Source organism: Bombina bombina, chromosome 9 (assembly GCF_027579735.1).
Source record: "Bombina bombina isolate aBomBom1 chromosome 9, aBomBom1.pri, whole genome shotgun sequence".
NCBI lineage: Eukaryota > Metazoa > Chordata > Amphibia > Anura > Bombinatoridae > Bombina > Bombina bombina.
The window spans coordinates 180,528,856-180,545,020 of record NC_069507.1 but is presented as its reverse complement, the minus strand read 5'-3'; positions in this window follow the sequence as shown (position 1 = coordinate 180,545,020).

The window sequence follows — 16,165 nt, the reverse complement described above, 5'->3', positions numbered from 1 at the left end:
AAGCCTTTTAGAAAGCAAAAGCCAGCTCCCAAGTCTACATGAAGGTGCGGCCCTCATTCCAGCCCAGCTGGTAGGGGGCAGATTACGATTTTTCAAAGAAATTTGGATCAATTCGATTCACAGTCTTTGGATTCAGAACATTGTTTCACAAGGGTACAGAATAGGTTTCAAGGTAAGGCCTCCTATAAGAAGATTTTTTCTTTCTCGCATTCCAATAAATCCAGTGAAGGCTCAAGCATTTCTGAAATGGGTTTCAGATCTAGAGTTGGCTGGAGTAATTGTGCCAGTTCCAGTTCTGGAACAGGGTCTGGGGTTTTACTCCAATCTATTAATTGTACCAAAGAAGGAGAATTCCTTCAGACCAGTTCTGGATTTAAAAATATTAAATCGTTATGTAAGGATACCAACATTCAAAATGGTAACTATAAGGACTATTCTGCCTTTTGTTCAGCAAGGGCATTATATGTCCACAATAGATTTACAGGATGCATATCTGCATATTCCGATTCATCCAGATCACTATCAGTTTCTGAGATTCTCTTTTCTAGACAAGCATTACCAATTTGTGGCTCTGCCGTTCGGCCTAGCAACAGCTCCAATGATTTTTTCAAAGGTTCTCGGTGCCCTGCTATCTGTAATCAGAGAACAGGGTATTGTGGTATTTCCTTATTTGGACGATATCTTGGTACTTGCTCAGTCTTCACATTTAGCAGAATTTCATACGAATCGACTTGTGTCATTTCTTCAAGAACATGGTTGGAGGATCAATTTACCAAAGAGTTCATTGATTCCTCAGACAAGGGTAACCTTTTTAGGTTTCCAAATAGATTCAGTGTCCATGACTTTGTCTCTGACGGACAAGAGACGTCTGAAATTGGTTTCAGCTTGTCGAAACCTTCAGTCTCAATCATTCCCTTCGGTAGCCTTATGCATGGAAATTCTAGGTCTTATGACTGCTGCATCGGACGCGATCCCCTTTGCTCGTTTTCACATGCGACCTCTTCAGCTTTGTATGCTGAACCAGTGGTGCAGGGATTATACAAAGATATCACAGTTAATATCTTTAAATCCGATTGCTCGACACTCTCTGACGTGGTGGACAGATCACCATCGTTTAGTTCAAGGGGCTTCTTTTGTTCTTCCAACCTGGACTGTGATCTCAACAGATGCGAGTCTGACAGGTTGGGGAGCTGTATGGGGGTCTCTGGCAGCGCAGGGGGTTTGGGAATCTCAGGAGGCAAGATTACCCATCAACATTTTGGAACTCCGTGCGATTTTCAGAGCTCTTCAGTCGTGGCCTCTTCTGAAGAGAGAATCGTTCATTTGTTTTCAGACGGACAATGTCACAACCGTGGCATATGTCAATCATCAAGGGGGGACTCACAGTCCTCTGGCTATGAAAGAAGTATCTCGGATACTTGCTTGGGCGGAATCCAGCTCCTGTCTAAGTTCACATCCCAGGTATAGACAATTGGGAAGCGGATTATCTCAATCGCCAGACGTTACATCCGGGCGAATGGTCTCTTCACCCAGAGGTGTTTCTTCAGATTGTTCAAATCTGGGGTCTTCCAGAAATAGATCTGATGGCTTCTCATCTAAACAAGAAACTTCCCAGGTATCTATCCAGATCCAGGGATCCTCAGGCGGAGGCATTGTCACTTCCTTGGAAGTATCATCCTGCCTATATCTTTCCGCCTCTGGTTCTTCTTCCAAGAGTGATCTCCAAGATTCTAAGAGAGCGTTCGTTTGTTCTGCTGGTGGCTCCAGCATGGCCTCACAGGTTTTGGTATGCGGATCTTGTTTGGATGGCTACTTGCCAACCTTGGACTCTTCCGTTAAGACCAGACCTTCTATCTCAAGGTCCTTTTTTCCATCAGGATCTCAAATCATTAAATTTGAAGGTATGGAGATTGAACGCTTGATTCTCAGTCATTTGAATTAATCATTTTTTCTTACCTTCAAAAATTTGACTCTTTTTCCCTGTGGGCTGTTAGGCTCGCGGGGGCTGAAAATGCTTCATTTTATTGCGTCATTCTTGGCGCGGACTTTTTTGGCGCAAAAAATCTTTTCCGTTTCCGGCGTCATACGTGTCACCGGAAGTTGCGTCATTTTTTGACGTTATTTTGCGCCAAAAGTGTCGGCGTTCCGGATATGGCGTCATTTTTGGCGCCAAAAGCATTTAGGCGCCAAATAATGTGGGCGTCTTTTTTGGCGCTAAAATATATGGGCGTCGCTTTTGTCTCCACATTATTTAAGTCTCATTTTTCATTGCTTCTGGTTGCTAGAAGCTTGTTCTTTGGCATTTTTTCCCATTCCTGAAACTGTCATTTAAGGAATTTGATAAATTTTGCTTTATATGTTGTTTTTTCTCTTACATATTGCAAGATGTCTCACGTTGCATCTGAGTCAGAAGATACTACAGGAAAATCGCTGTCTAGTGCTGGATCTACCAAAGCTAAGTGTATCTGCTGTAAACTTTTGGTAGCTATTCCTCCGGCTGTTGTTTGTATTAATTGTCATGACAAACTTGTTAATGCAGATAATATTTCCTTTAGTAAAGTACCATTGTCTGTTGCAGTTCCTTCAACATCTAAGGTGCAGAATGTTCCTGATAACATAAGAGATTTTGTTTCTGAATCCATCAAGAAGGCTATGTCTGTTATTTCTCCTTCTAGTAAACGTAAAAAATCTTTTAAAACTTCTCTCCCTACAGATGAATTTTTAAATGAACATCATCATTCTGATTCTGATAACTCTTCTGGTTCAGAGGATTCTGTCTCAGAGATTGATGCTGATAAATCTTCATATTTATTTAAAATGGAATTTATTCGTTCTTTACTTAAAGAAGTATTAATTGCTTTAGAAATAGAGGATTCTGGTCCTCTTGATACTAATTCTAAACGTTTGGATAAGGTATTTAAATCTCCTGTGGTTATTCCAGAAGTTTTTCCTGTTCCTAATGCTATTTCTGCAGTAATTTCCAAAGAATGGGATAAATTGGGTAATTCATTTTCTCCTTCTAAACGTTTTAAGCAATTATATCCTGTGCCGTCTGACAGATTAGAATTTTGGGACAAAATCCCTAAAGTTGATGGGGCTATTTCTACCCTTGCTAAACGTACTACTATTCCTACGTCAGATGGTACTTCGTTTAAGCATCCTTTAGATAGGAAAATTGAATCCTTTCTAAGAAAAGCTTATCTGTGTTCAGGTAATCTTCTTAGACCTGCTATATCTTTGGCTGATGTTGCTGCAGCTTCAACTTTTTGGTTGGAAACTTTAGCGCAACAAGTAACAGATCATGATTCTCATGATATTATTATTCTTCTTCAGCATGCTAATAATTTTATCTGTGATGCCATTTTTGATATTATCAGAGTTGATGTCAGGTTTATGTCTCTAGCTATTTTAGCTAGAAGAGCTTTATGGCTTAAGACTTGGAATGCTGATATGGCTTCTAAATCAACTCTACTTTCCATTTCTTTCCAGGGTAACAAATTATTTGGTTCTCAGTTGGATTCTATTATCTCAACTGTTACTGGTGGGAAAGGAACTTTTTTACCACATGATAAAAAATCTAAAGGTAAAAACAGGGCTAATAATCGTTTTCGTTCCTTTCGTTTCAACAAAGAACAAAAGCCTAATCCTTCATCCTCAGGAGCAGTTTCAGTTTGGAAACCATCTCCAGTCTGGAATAAATCCAAGCCTGCTAGAAAGGCAAAGCCTGCTTCTAAGTCCTCATGAAGGTGCGGCCCTCATTCCAGCTCAGCTGGTAGGGGGCAGGTTACGTTTTTTCAAAGAAATTTGGATCAATTCTGTTCACAATCTTTGGATTCAGAACATTGTTTCAGAAGGGTACAGAATTGGTTTCAAGATGAGACCTCCTGCAAAGAGATTTTTTCTTTCCCGTGTCCCAGTAAATCCAGTGAAAGCTCAAGCATTTCTGAATTGTGTTTCAGATCTAGAGTTGGCTGGAGTAATTATGCCAGTTCCAGTTCCGGAACAGGGGATGGGGTTTTATTCAAATCTCTTCATTGTACCAAAGAAGGAGAATTCCTTCAGACCAGTTCTGGATCTAAAAATATTGAATCGTTATGTAAGGATACCAACGTTCAAGATGGTAACTGTAAGGACTATCTTGCCTTTTGTTCAGCAAGGGCATTATATGTCCACAATAGATTTACAGGATGCATATCTGCATATTCCGATTCATCCAGATCATTATCAGTTCCTGAGATTCTCTTTTCTAGACAAGCATTACCAGTTTGTGGCTCTGCCGTTTGGCCTAGCTACAGCTCCAAGAATTTTTACAAAGGTTCTCGGTGCCCTTCTGTCTGTAATCAGAGAACAGGGTATTGTGGTATTTCCTTATTTGGACGATATCTTGGTACTTGCTCAGTCTTTACATTTAGCAGAATCTCATACGAATCGACTTGTGTTGTTTCTTCAAGATCATGGTTGGAGGATCAATTTACCAAAAAGTTCATTGATTCCTCAGACAAGGGTAACCTTTCTGGGTTTCCAGATAGATTCAGTGTCCATGACTCTGTCTTTAACAGACAAGAGACGTCTAAAATTGATTTCAGCTTGTCGAAAACTTCAGTCACAATCATTCCCTTCGGTAGCCTTATGCATGGAAATTCTAGGTCTTATGACTGCTGCATCGGACGCGATCCCCTTTGCTCGTTTTCACATGCGACCTCTTCAGCTCTGTATGCTGAATCAATGGTGCAAGGATTACACAAAGATATCTCAATTAATATCTTTAAAACCGATTGTTCGACACTCTCTAACGTGGTGGACAGATCACCATCGTTTAATTCAGGGGGCTTCTTTTGTGCTTCCGACCTGGACTGTAATTTCAACAGATGCAAGTCTCACAGGTTGGGGAGCTGTGTGGGGATCTCTGACGGCACAAGGAGTTTGGGAATCTCAGGAGGTGAGATTACCGATCAATATTTTGGAACTCCGTGCAATTTTCAGAGCTCTTCAGTTTTGGCCTCTTCTGAAGAGAGAATCGTTCATTTGTTTTCAGACAGACAATGTCACAACTGTGGCATACATCAATCATCAAGGAGGGACTCACAGTCCTCTGGCTATGAAAGAAGTATCTCGAATTTTGGTTTGGGCGGAATCCAGCTCCTGTCTAATCTCTGCGGTTCATATCCCAGGTGTAGACAATTGGGAAGCGGATTATCTCAGTCGCCAAACGTTGCATCCGGGCGAATGGTCTCTTCACCCAGAGGTATTTCTTCAGATTGTTCAAATGTGGGAACTTCCAGAAATAGTTCTGATGGCGTCTCATCTAAACAAGAAACTTCCCAGATATCTGTCCAGATCCCGGGATCCTTAGGCGGAGGCAGTGGATGCATCATTCTGCTGGTAGCTCCGGCATGGCCTCACAGGTTTTGGTATGCAGATCTTGTCCGGATGGCCTCTTGCCAACCGTGGACTCTTCCGTTAAGACCAGACCTTCTGTCACAAGGTCCTTTTTTCCATCAGGATCTGAAATCCTTAAATTTAAAGGTATGGAGATTGAACGCTTGATTCTTGGTCAAAGAGGTTTCTCTGACTCTGTGATTAATACTATGTTACAGGCTCGTAAATCTGTATCTAGAGAGATATATTATAGAGTCTGGAAGACTTATATTTCTTGGTGTCTTTCTCATCATTTTTCTTGGCATTCTTTTAGAATACCGAGAATTTTACAGTTTCTTCAGGATGGTTTAGATAAGGGTTTGTCTGCAAGTTCATTGAAAGGACAAATCTCTGCTCTTTCTGTTCTTTTTCACAGAAAGATTGCTATTCTTCCTGATATTCATTGTTTTGTACAAGCTTTGGTTCGTATAAAACCTGTCATTAAGTCAATTTCTCCTCCTTGGAGTTTGAATTTGGTTCTGGGAGCTCTTCAAGATCCTCCTTTTGAACCTATGCATTCATTGGACATTAAATTACTTTCTTGGAAAGTTTTGTTCCTTTTGGCCATTTCTTCTGCCAGAAGAGTTTCTGAATTATCTGCTCTTTCTTGTGAGTCTCCTTTTCTGATTTTTCATCAGGATAAGGCGGTGTTGCGAACTTCTTTTGAATTTTTACCTAAAGTTGTGAAATCCAACAACATTAGTAGAGAAATTGTGGTTCCTTCATTATGTCCTAATCCTAAGAATTCTAAGGAGAAATCATTGCATTCTTTGGATGTTGTTAGAGCTTTGAAATATTATGTTGAAGCTACTAAGTCTTTCCGAAAGACTTCTAGTCTATTTGTTATCTTTTCCGGTTCTAGAAAAGGCCAGAAAGCTTCTGCCATTTCTTTGGCATCTTGGTTGAAATCTTTAATTCATCTTGCCTATGTTGAGTCGGGTAAAACTCCGCCTCAGAGGATTACAGCTCATTCTACCAGGTCAGTTTCTACTTCCTGGGCGTTTAGGAATGAAGCTTCGGTTGATCAGATTTGCAAAGCAGCAACCTGGTCCTCTTTGCATACTTTTACTAAATTCTACCATTTTGATGTATTTTCTTCTTCTGAAGCAGTTTTTGGTAGAAAAGTACTTCAGGCAGCGGTTTCAGTCTGAATCTTCTGCTTATGTTTTTCATTAAACTTTATTTTGGGTGTGGATTATTTTCAGCAGGAATTGGCTGTCTTTATTTTATCCCTCCCTCTCTAGTGACTCTTGTGTGGAAAGATCCACATCTTGGGTAATCATTATCCCATACGTCACTAGCTCATGGACTCTTGCTAATTACATGAAAGAAAACATAATTTATGTAAGAACTTACCTGATAAATTCATTTCTTTCATATTAGCAAGAGTCCATGAGGCCCTTTTTTTTTTTTTTGTGGTGGTTATGATTTTTGTATAAAGCACAATTATTCCAATTCCTTATTTTATATGCTTTCGCACTTTTTTATCACCCCACTTCTTGGCTATTCGTTAAACTGAATTGTGGGTGTGGTGAGGGGTGTATTTATAGGCATTTTGAGGTTTGGGAAACTTTGCCCCTCCTGGTAGGAATGTATATCCCATACGTCACTAGCTCATGGACTCTTGCTAATATGAAAGAAATGAATTTATCAGGTAAGTTCTTACATAAATTATGTTTTCTTAGTGTTTTTCTCTATTTTCTTGGCATTCTTTTAGAATTCCTAGAATTTTATATTTTCTTCAGGTTTGTTTGGATAAGGTTTTGTTTTCAGTTCCTTGATAGGACAAATTTCTACTCTTTCTGTTCTTTTTTCACAGAAAGATTGCTAATCATCCTGATATTCATTGTTTTGTACAGACTTTGGTTCGTATCAAGCCTGTCATTAAGTTAATCTCTCCTCTTTGGAGTCTCAATTTGGTGCTGAGGGCTTTGCAGGCTCCTCCGTTTGAACCTATGCATTCTCTGAACATTAAATTACTTTCTTGGAAAGTATTGTTCCTCTTGGCTATCTCTTCTGCTAGAAGAGTTTCTGAGTTATCTGCTCTTTTTTGTGAATTTCCTTTTCTGATTTTTCATCAGAATAAGGCAGCGTTGCTTCCTGATATTCATCATTTTGTTCAGGCTTTGATTCGAATCAAACCCGTCATTAAGCCAATTTCTCCTCCTTGGAGTTTTAATTTGGTTCTGAAGGCTTTTCAGGCTCTTCTATTTGAGCATATGCTTGCTCTGGACATTAATTACTTTCATGGAAAGTATTGTTCTTTTTGGACATCTCTTCAGCTAGAACAGTTTTTGAATTATCTGTTTTTTCTTGTGAATCTCCTTTTTCTGATTTTTTTCATCAGGGTAAGGTGCTTTTTGCTGTCCTCATTTCAATTCTTACCTAAAGTTGTAAATTCTAACTACATTAGGGAGGAATTATTGTTTTCCTAAGACTTCTTTGGCAAGATTCTTTCATTCTTTGGATATGGTAAGAGTTTTGAAATCCTATGTTGAAGCTATTCAGATTTCAGACAGGCTTCTAGTCTATTTGTTATCTTTTCTTGGTTAAACTTTTTGATTCATCATGCTTTTTTGGAGTCGGGTGGATTCCCGCCTCAGAGGTTTACGGCTCATTCTACTAGGTAAGTTTCTACTTCCTGGGCTTTTTAAGAATGAAGCTTCCATTGATCACATTTGCAAAGCAATGACTTGGTCTTCTTTGCATACTTTTACTAAATTCTGCCATTTTGATGTGTTTTCTTCTTCTGAAGCAGTTTTTGGTAGAAAAGTACTTCAGGCAGCTGTTTCTGTTTGATTCGTTTGCTTATAATTTCAGTTTTTTTCATTATAAGATTAAAACTTTTGATTTGGGTTGTGGATTATTTTTTCAGCGGAATTGGCTGGCTTTATTTTGTCCCTCTCTAGTGACTCTTGCGTGGAAGTTCCACATCTTGGGTATCTGCTATCCCATACGTCACTAGCTCATGGACTCTTGCTAATTACATGAAAGAAAACATAATTTATGTAAGAACTTACCTGATAAATTCATTTCTTTCATATTAGCAAGAGTCCATGAGGCCCACCCTTTTTGTGGTGGTTATGATTTTTTTGTATAAAGCACAATTATTCCAATTCCTTATTTTTTGATGCTTTCGCTCCTTTCTTATCACCCCACTTCTTGGCTATTCGTTAAACTGAATTGTGGGTGTGGTGAGGGGTGTATTTATAGGCATTTTAAGGTTTGGGAAACTTTGCCCCTCCTGGTAGGAATGTATATCCCATACGTCACTAGCTCATGGACTCTTGCTAATATGAAAGAAATTAATTTATCAGGTAAGTTCTTACATAAATTATGTTTTTATTAATCTTATTACAAGTTAATGATCCCTGGTGCAAAACAAATATCAGCTGTGCAGGGGGTACATGTGGGGAGAGCCCATGTCCTACTACTAATTGTACCTTTATATCTTTTTATTTTTATCATCTCCCCATGTAACACTCTACTTGCTCTGAGGAAAACACTGGTGAAAACATCACCCTGCAAATTAATTACAGCTGGCATCTCTAAAATATGGGAGACCTGCAGTAATAAGTGTGGGTGCAGCCCCTAAGCCTCCCTACATCTGCCACTGGCTTGTTACCTTATTATTACAAGTCCTTCTTGGCCATAACACTTTTCAGCTGTTGAGTCAGACTCCTGAGTGGGTCACTGTCTGTGTCCTGCTTAGTAACTTCAGCGATTGGCAGCACAAAGCAGGATTTTACCTATGTGTTTGTTTAACCCCTGTGTTGTTTAATTAAGGGTTAAGACTGCTGGGAAAATTGGAAGTCGTTACCCTACAAAAACTGAAAGGGGTTAATACCTTACTTTCACGCTCCGCGGCCGGAGGTTCCGGCGGTTCACCTTGCGTGCCTAGTTGCCTAGCAACGTCTCACTTATTCTGAGCCGTCCCCTTCAGCTGACGTCAGGCTAGGCTTCTTATTCCGGTCACTCGATCCTCTGGTGCTCGTTTGTTTGTTAAACTCTGTGGCTGTCGTGAGTACTCTGAAACCTTTGAATTGTGCCTTTTGTTCCTGAACCTTTGCCTGTACAACCACTCTTTTGCTTAACCCTCAAACTGCCTGATTACAAGTTGCCAAACTCTGCATTACTGACCACGCTTGTGTTTAACCCTCAGACTGCCTGATTACAAGTTGCCAAACTCTGCATTACTGACCACGCTTGTGTTTAACCCTCAGACTGCCTGATTACAAGTTGCCAAACTCTGCATTACTGACCACGCTTGTGCTTAACCCTTAAACTGCCTGATTACAAGTTGCCAAACTCTGTATTACTGACTACTTGTTACAGAAGCATTAGTTATTTTGTTGTGAAGAGCTTATTTCCCAGCAGCAATGCCTGAACCAGCAAGCCAGCGCCTAAGAAGGGCTCCAAGAAAACCGTAACAAGTATCATTTCATAAAGAGTTAACTCTTTTTTTTCAGCTTTTAGAAACTATTGTCTAATCACCTCTGGAGCCAGACTGCTAATTGATAAGATGAACTTGTAAACTTGTTATCTTAAGTACTGTAATCCTATTGTGGCCTGTCAAAGGACAGTGCTCTCTATCTAAATGTGTGATGGGGGATTTTGTGCTTCCCCCCCTCTCCCCCTGGGAGTGCCCTGTGTGCATGTAACCTTAATAAAAAGCAGGCTGGGCATCCCAGTCCTGAGTTCTTGTTTGACCCTCAATCGCAGCGTTGACTCGTTTTTTGTGGGCAGAAGGGTATCCTAGCTGTACTGCAGCTAAGGGAGATTATTCTATATTTGCGAGACTCATATAGAATACTATGGAAAGCAGCTTCTCCCCTCTTTAGCAATAGGGATCCAGGCTACTAAGCGGTCCATCTCTCAGCGAGACTAAGGGTAACCGTAACATTTGGCGGCAGCGGCGGGATTTTCCTGGATTTCCTAGGAGAGGTACAGAACGGATGGAGAGCGCTTACGAAAAATTGAAGCGTACAACCCTAAAGGATTTACTTGAAAGCAGAGGGGGGTACGCCAGCAACCGGCCGAGGAGAGAGCTGATCGCAGAATTGACCGAACTGGATCAGAGCTTCACAATGGCGGAAACACCGACCACGATTAGTGACGAAAAAACCAGGATTGTTCGGGAAAGGCTCTCATTATACGGGCCGAACCCCTCCATGGAATTGGTACAGCAGTTGATGGCGGAGGCGGACGAGGATATACGAGAGACTCGAGCCCACGAACTCAACCTAGCGAACGCACACCGCAATGCTGAAGCCCCGCAGGTAATCATCCCTGTCGAAAATGCTGGGAGGCCCAAGATACCCTATGCGGCATTTCGACCCTTCCTAGAGAGCGAGACAGGGATTGATGAATATTTGGCGGACTTCGAAAGGCAATGTGCCCTGCACCAGATTCCCAACAGAGAGTGGCCCACGATATTGTCTGGGAAACTATCCGGGCGAGCCCTGGAAGCCTTTCGTACTCTGGGTGCTGAGGAAGTGACACAGTATGAGCTAGTTAAGGAGACACTGTTGCGACGGTACGCTGTAACTCCGGACACGTATCGCCGACAGTTTCGGGGCATGGAAAAGAAGCCTAACGATACCCATATGGAATGGGCGCACCGAATGCGGAGAGCGGCAAATCACTGGCTGAGCGGATGTAAAGCGGTGACTGGGGAGGAAATTTTACAATTGTTTCTCTTAGAACATTTTTATAATGGCATGGAACAGCAAGGGAAGGAATGGCTGCGAGACAGGCGGCCTTCTACCTTAGAAGAAGCAGCCAAATTGGCCGATGAACATTATGACTCCCGTCTTCACGAACCCATGAACTACCGAGCTCCAGCACGGGTCGAACCCAGAGAGGTTTACCGTGCACCCCCTCGTGCTGAATTCCGAGCCCCGGTGCCCACAGGGCCCGTCCGACACTCAGGACCACCCAATAACAGCTCTGAGCGTACCAGACTACAGCACACTTGCCAAACCCCTGACTGACTTGACCAAGAAGAACTTACCTCGACAGGTCCTGTGGTCTCCCCACTGTGAAACGGCTTTCCAGGCTCTCAAAAATGCTCTAATTAACGCTCCTGTCCTGGCGGCCCCAGCCCTTAACAAACGTTTTATCGTCCATACAGATGCTTCCATGTTCGGGCTGGGAGCCGTCCTCAGCCAAGTAGGCGAAGATGGAGGGGAGCATCCAGTTGCCTACATCAGCCGGAAGCTCCTGCCCCGCGAAGTCAGCTATGCAGCGGTCGAAAAGGAGTGTTTGGCTTTGGTGTGGGCATTAAAGAAATTGACTCCCTATTTATATGGTCAGGAGTTCACTCTGGTCACCGACCATAACCCGTTGGTGTGGCTGAACCGGGTCTCTGGAGATAACGGCAGGCTATTACGTTGGAGCTTATCGTTGCAACCCTTCAATTTCACCATTACTTACAGACCTGGGAAACAGAATGGCAACGCCGACGGGTTGTCCAGACAAACCGACCTCAGCCCCGCATAACCAGCGGTCTGGACAGCCTTAGTCTGCCCCGAAAAGGGGTCAGACCGTGTCTGCCAGAGTGTTCCACAGAAAGGGAGCACTGTTACAGAAGCATTAGTTATTTTGTTGTGAAGAGCTTATTTCCCAGCAGCAATGCCTGAACCAGCAAGCCAGCGCCTAAGAAGGGCTCCAAGAAAACCGTAACAAGTATCATTTCATAAAGAGTTAACTCTTTTTTTTCAGCTTTTAGAAACTATTGTCTAATCACCTCTGGAGCCAGACTGCTAATTGATAAGATGAACTTGTAAACTTGTTATCTTAAGTACTGTAATCCTATTGTGGCCTGTCAAAGGACAGTGCTCTCTATCTAAATGTGTGATGGGGGATTTTGTGCTTCCCCCCCTCTCCCCCTGGGAGTGCCCTGTGTGCATGTAACCTTAATAAAAAGCAGGCTGGGCATCCCAGTCCTGAGTTCTTGTTTGACCCTCAATCGCAGCGTTGACTCGTTTTTTGTGGGCAGAAGGGTATCCTAGCTGTACTGCAGCTAAGGGAGATTATTCTATATTTGCGAGACTCATATAGAATACTATGGAAAGCAGCTTCTCCCCTCTTTAGCAATAGGGATCCAGGCTACTAAGCGGTCCATCTCTCAGCGAGACTAAGGGTAACCGTAACACTACTCTGTGTTTAACCCTCAAACTGCCTGACTACAAGTTGCCAAACTTTGCATTACTGACCACGCTTTTGTTTAACCCTCCTTCTGTCTGATATCAAGTTGTCTTATTCTGCAACTCGGGTTCTGTTGTGGTCTATTCCTGAACTGCTTGTTTATTGTTCCCTATTCTGAAGTTTATCCTGCTGCTATCAAGATTTCCATTACTCTTTCCAGAGGACTCAGACCAACACTGCTCCATATTGTGAGTACCTTGTCTTATAGAAGTTGTCGTGGGGTCATGTCCTGGATTAAACTCAGAGTGCAAGGGTGTTGTTTTAGTTCGCCCTGGCCCTACAAGGACAACATCTTGGAAATCATTCTGTTCATTTGCTGCAATCATTGGATTCCAAGCTTGACCAGATTACTGCTCTGCTACATAACCTCTCCGCTCCTTCTCAAGCTACGTCTACTCCTACTGCAGCTGCTGCCAGTTCCAATGCTGTTTATAATCCACCTCAGCCAGTGGGACAATATATACCTAGAATTCCTCTTCCTGATAAGTATGACGGAAATCCAGAAGAATGCTGTGGATTCCTTAATCAGTGTCGTTTACACTTCAGAAACAATCCTCAAGTATTCGTCAATTCTTCTTCCAAGATCACCTTTATTATTTCCCTCATGAAGGGTAAGACTCTGGCCTGGGTATCTCCTCTTTTTGAGAAAGACAATCCTCTTCTTCAGGATTTGGAGTTATTTGTGTCTATTTTTTCCTCTTTTTTGACAAGCCTGGGAGGTCAGCAGCTGCTGAGACAGGGATCCCTTTCTGTAGCTCAATATGCTATTGAATTCAGGACTTTAGCCGCAGAAACTGATTGGAACCATGGAGCCTTACGGGCAGCTTTTCGCAAAGGACTTCGCGAACGCTTAAAGGATGAACTTGTGTTTCGGGAACTTCCTGACTCTCTGGAGGATCTTATCAATTTATGTATTAATCTCGACGCCCGGCATACTGAATGTCTACAGGAGAGAGATAGGAATCAGAGATCTTTTTCTAGATCTACTTATCATCCTCCTATTCGTACCCCAAGTCTTTCTAATAACAACTCCCATTCATCTGTGTCAGTAGAACCCATGGAAGTAGGAGCTATTAAGTTAACAGAAGCTGAACGCCATAGAAGGCGTACTCTTGGGTTATGTTTGTATTGTGGCACCAAAGGTCATTTACTGAAGGACTGTCCAATCCGGCCAGTAAAAGCCAAGGCTTAACTATTGATAGAGGGACAGAGTTAAGCCAGAATCCCATGACATCCCTCAATTCTAAACTCTTTGTTCCTATAACCATCACTTTTGGAAACACCTAGTTTCAAGCTCAAGCTCTCATCGACTCTGGAGCTGCTGGAGTTTTCATTGATTCAAGTTTTGTTAACTCTCTCAGGATTCCTCTTCTTTCCAAGAAACAATTAATCAAGGTAACTACAGTTAGTGGGCATCCTCTGGGATCTGGAATAATTCAACATTCAAATATACCTCTTCTTTTATCTGTTGGCATACTCCACTCTGAAATTATTCGTTTTGATGTCATCTCTTCCCCCCACATACCATTGATTTTGGGGTTACCTTGGTTGCAGCTTCATGATCCAGTATTCTCATGGTCTAAAGGAGAGCTTATTTCCTGGGGAACTACCTGTTTTAAGCATTGCTTGCAAAATCCCTCTAAACCATCCAGTCCTGTTGTGGCTATTTTGGAAGTTCCTGGTTCTTTGCCTAATCACTATCATGCCTTCTGTGATGTTTTTTCTAAAAAGGAGGCTGAGACGTTACCTCCTCACTGGATTTTTGACTGTCCTATCGATCTGTATTCTGGGGCTCCTCTACCTAAGGGGGGGAGGACCTATCCTCTCTCTCGTCAAGAAAATATCTCTCTTGAAGAATACATTAAAGACAACTTGGCCAGAGGATTTATTCGTCCTTCATCGTCACCGGTGGGAGCAGGTTTTTTCTTCATTGGGAAAAAAGACGGAGGGCTTCGTCCCTGTATTGATTATCGGGCCTTGAATCAGATTACTGTCAAAAACAGTTACCCTCTTCCGCTCATCCCTGAGCTATTTGATCGTCTCCAAGGTGCTTCTATTTTCTCCAAGTTGGATCTCCGTGAGGCCTACAATTTGGTCAGAATTCGTAAGGGAGACGAATGGAAGACGGCATTTAACACTAGATTTGGTCACTACAAGTATCTTGTAATGCCTTTTGGATTGTGTAATGCACCAGCAGTATTTCAGCACTTTGTTAATGAGATCTTCAGAGATTATTTAAATCAATTTGTTATCATTTATCTTGATGACATACTGATCTATTCCAGAACCTTACAGGAACATGTACACCATGTAAAACATGTGCTTCAAAGATTATGTGATAACTCCCTTTCTTTCATGTAATTAGCAAGAGTCCATGAGCTAGTGACGTATGGGATACACATTCCTACCAGGAGGGGCAAAGTTTCCCAAACCTCAAAATGCCTATAAATACACCCCTCACCACACCCACAATTCAGTTTTACAAACTTTGCCTCCTATGGAGGTGGTGAAGTAAGTTTGTGCTAGATTCTACGTTGATATGCGCTCCGCAGCAAGTTGGAGCCCGGTTTTCCTCTCAGCGTGCAGTGAATGTCAGAGGGATGTGAGGAGAGTATTGCCTATTTTGAATACAGTGATCTCCTTCTACGGGGTCTATTTCATAGGTTCTCTGTTATCGGTCGTAGAGATTCATCTCTTACCTCCCTTTTCAGATCGACGATATACTCTTATTTATATACCATTACCTCTGCTGATTTTCGTTTCAGTACTGGTTTGGCTTTCTACAAACATGTAGATGAGTGTCCTGGGGTAAGTAATTCTTATTTTCTGTGACACTCTAAGCTATGGTTGGGCACTTTGTTTATAAAGTTCTAAATATATGTATTCAAACATTTATTTGCCTTGACTCAGGATGTTCAACATTCCTTATTTTCAGACAGTCAGTTTCATATTTGGGATAATGCATTTGAATCAATCATTTTTTCTTACCTTAAAAATTTTTTGACTCTTTTTTCCCTGTGGGCTGTTAGGCTCGCGGGGGCTGAAAATGCTTCATTTTATTGCGTCATTCTTGGCGCTGACTTTTTTGGCGCAAAAAATCTTTTCTGTTTCCGGCGTCATACGTGTCGCCGGAAGTTGCGTCATTTTTTGACGTCTTTTTGCGCCAAAAATGTCGGCGTTCCGGATGTGACGTCATTTTTGGCGCCAAAAGCATTTAGGCGCCAAATAATGTGGGCGTCTTATTTGGCGCTAAAAAATATGGGCGTCGCTTTTGTCTCCACATTATTTCAGTCTCATTTTTTCTTTGCTTCTGGTTGCTAGAAGCTTGTTTATTGGCATTTTTTCCCATTCCTGAAACTGTCATTTAAGGAATTTGATCAATTTTGCTTTATATGTTGTTTTTTCTCTTACATATTGCAAGATGTCTCACGTTGCATCCGAGTCAGAAGATACTTCAGGAAAATCGCTGTCTAGTGCTGGAACTACCAAAGCTAAGTGTATCTGCTGTAAACTTTTGGTAGCTATTCCTCCGGCTGTT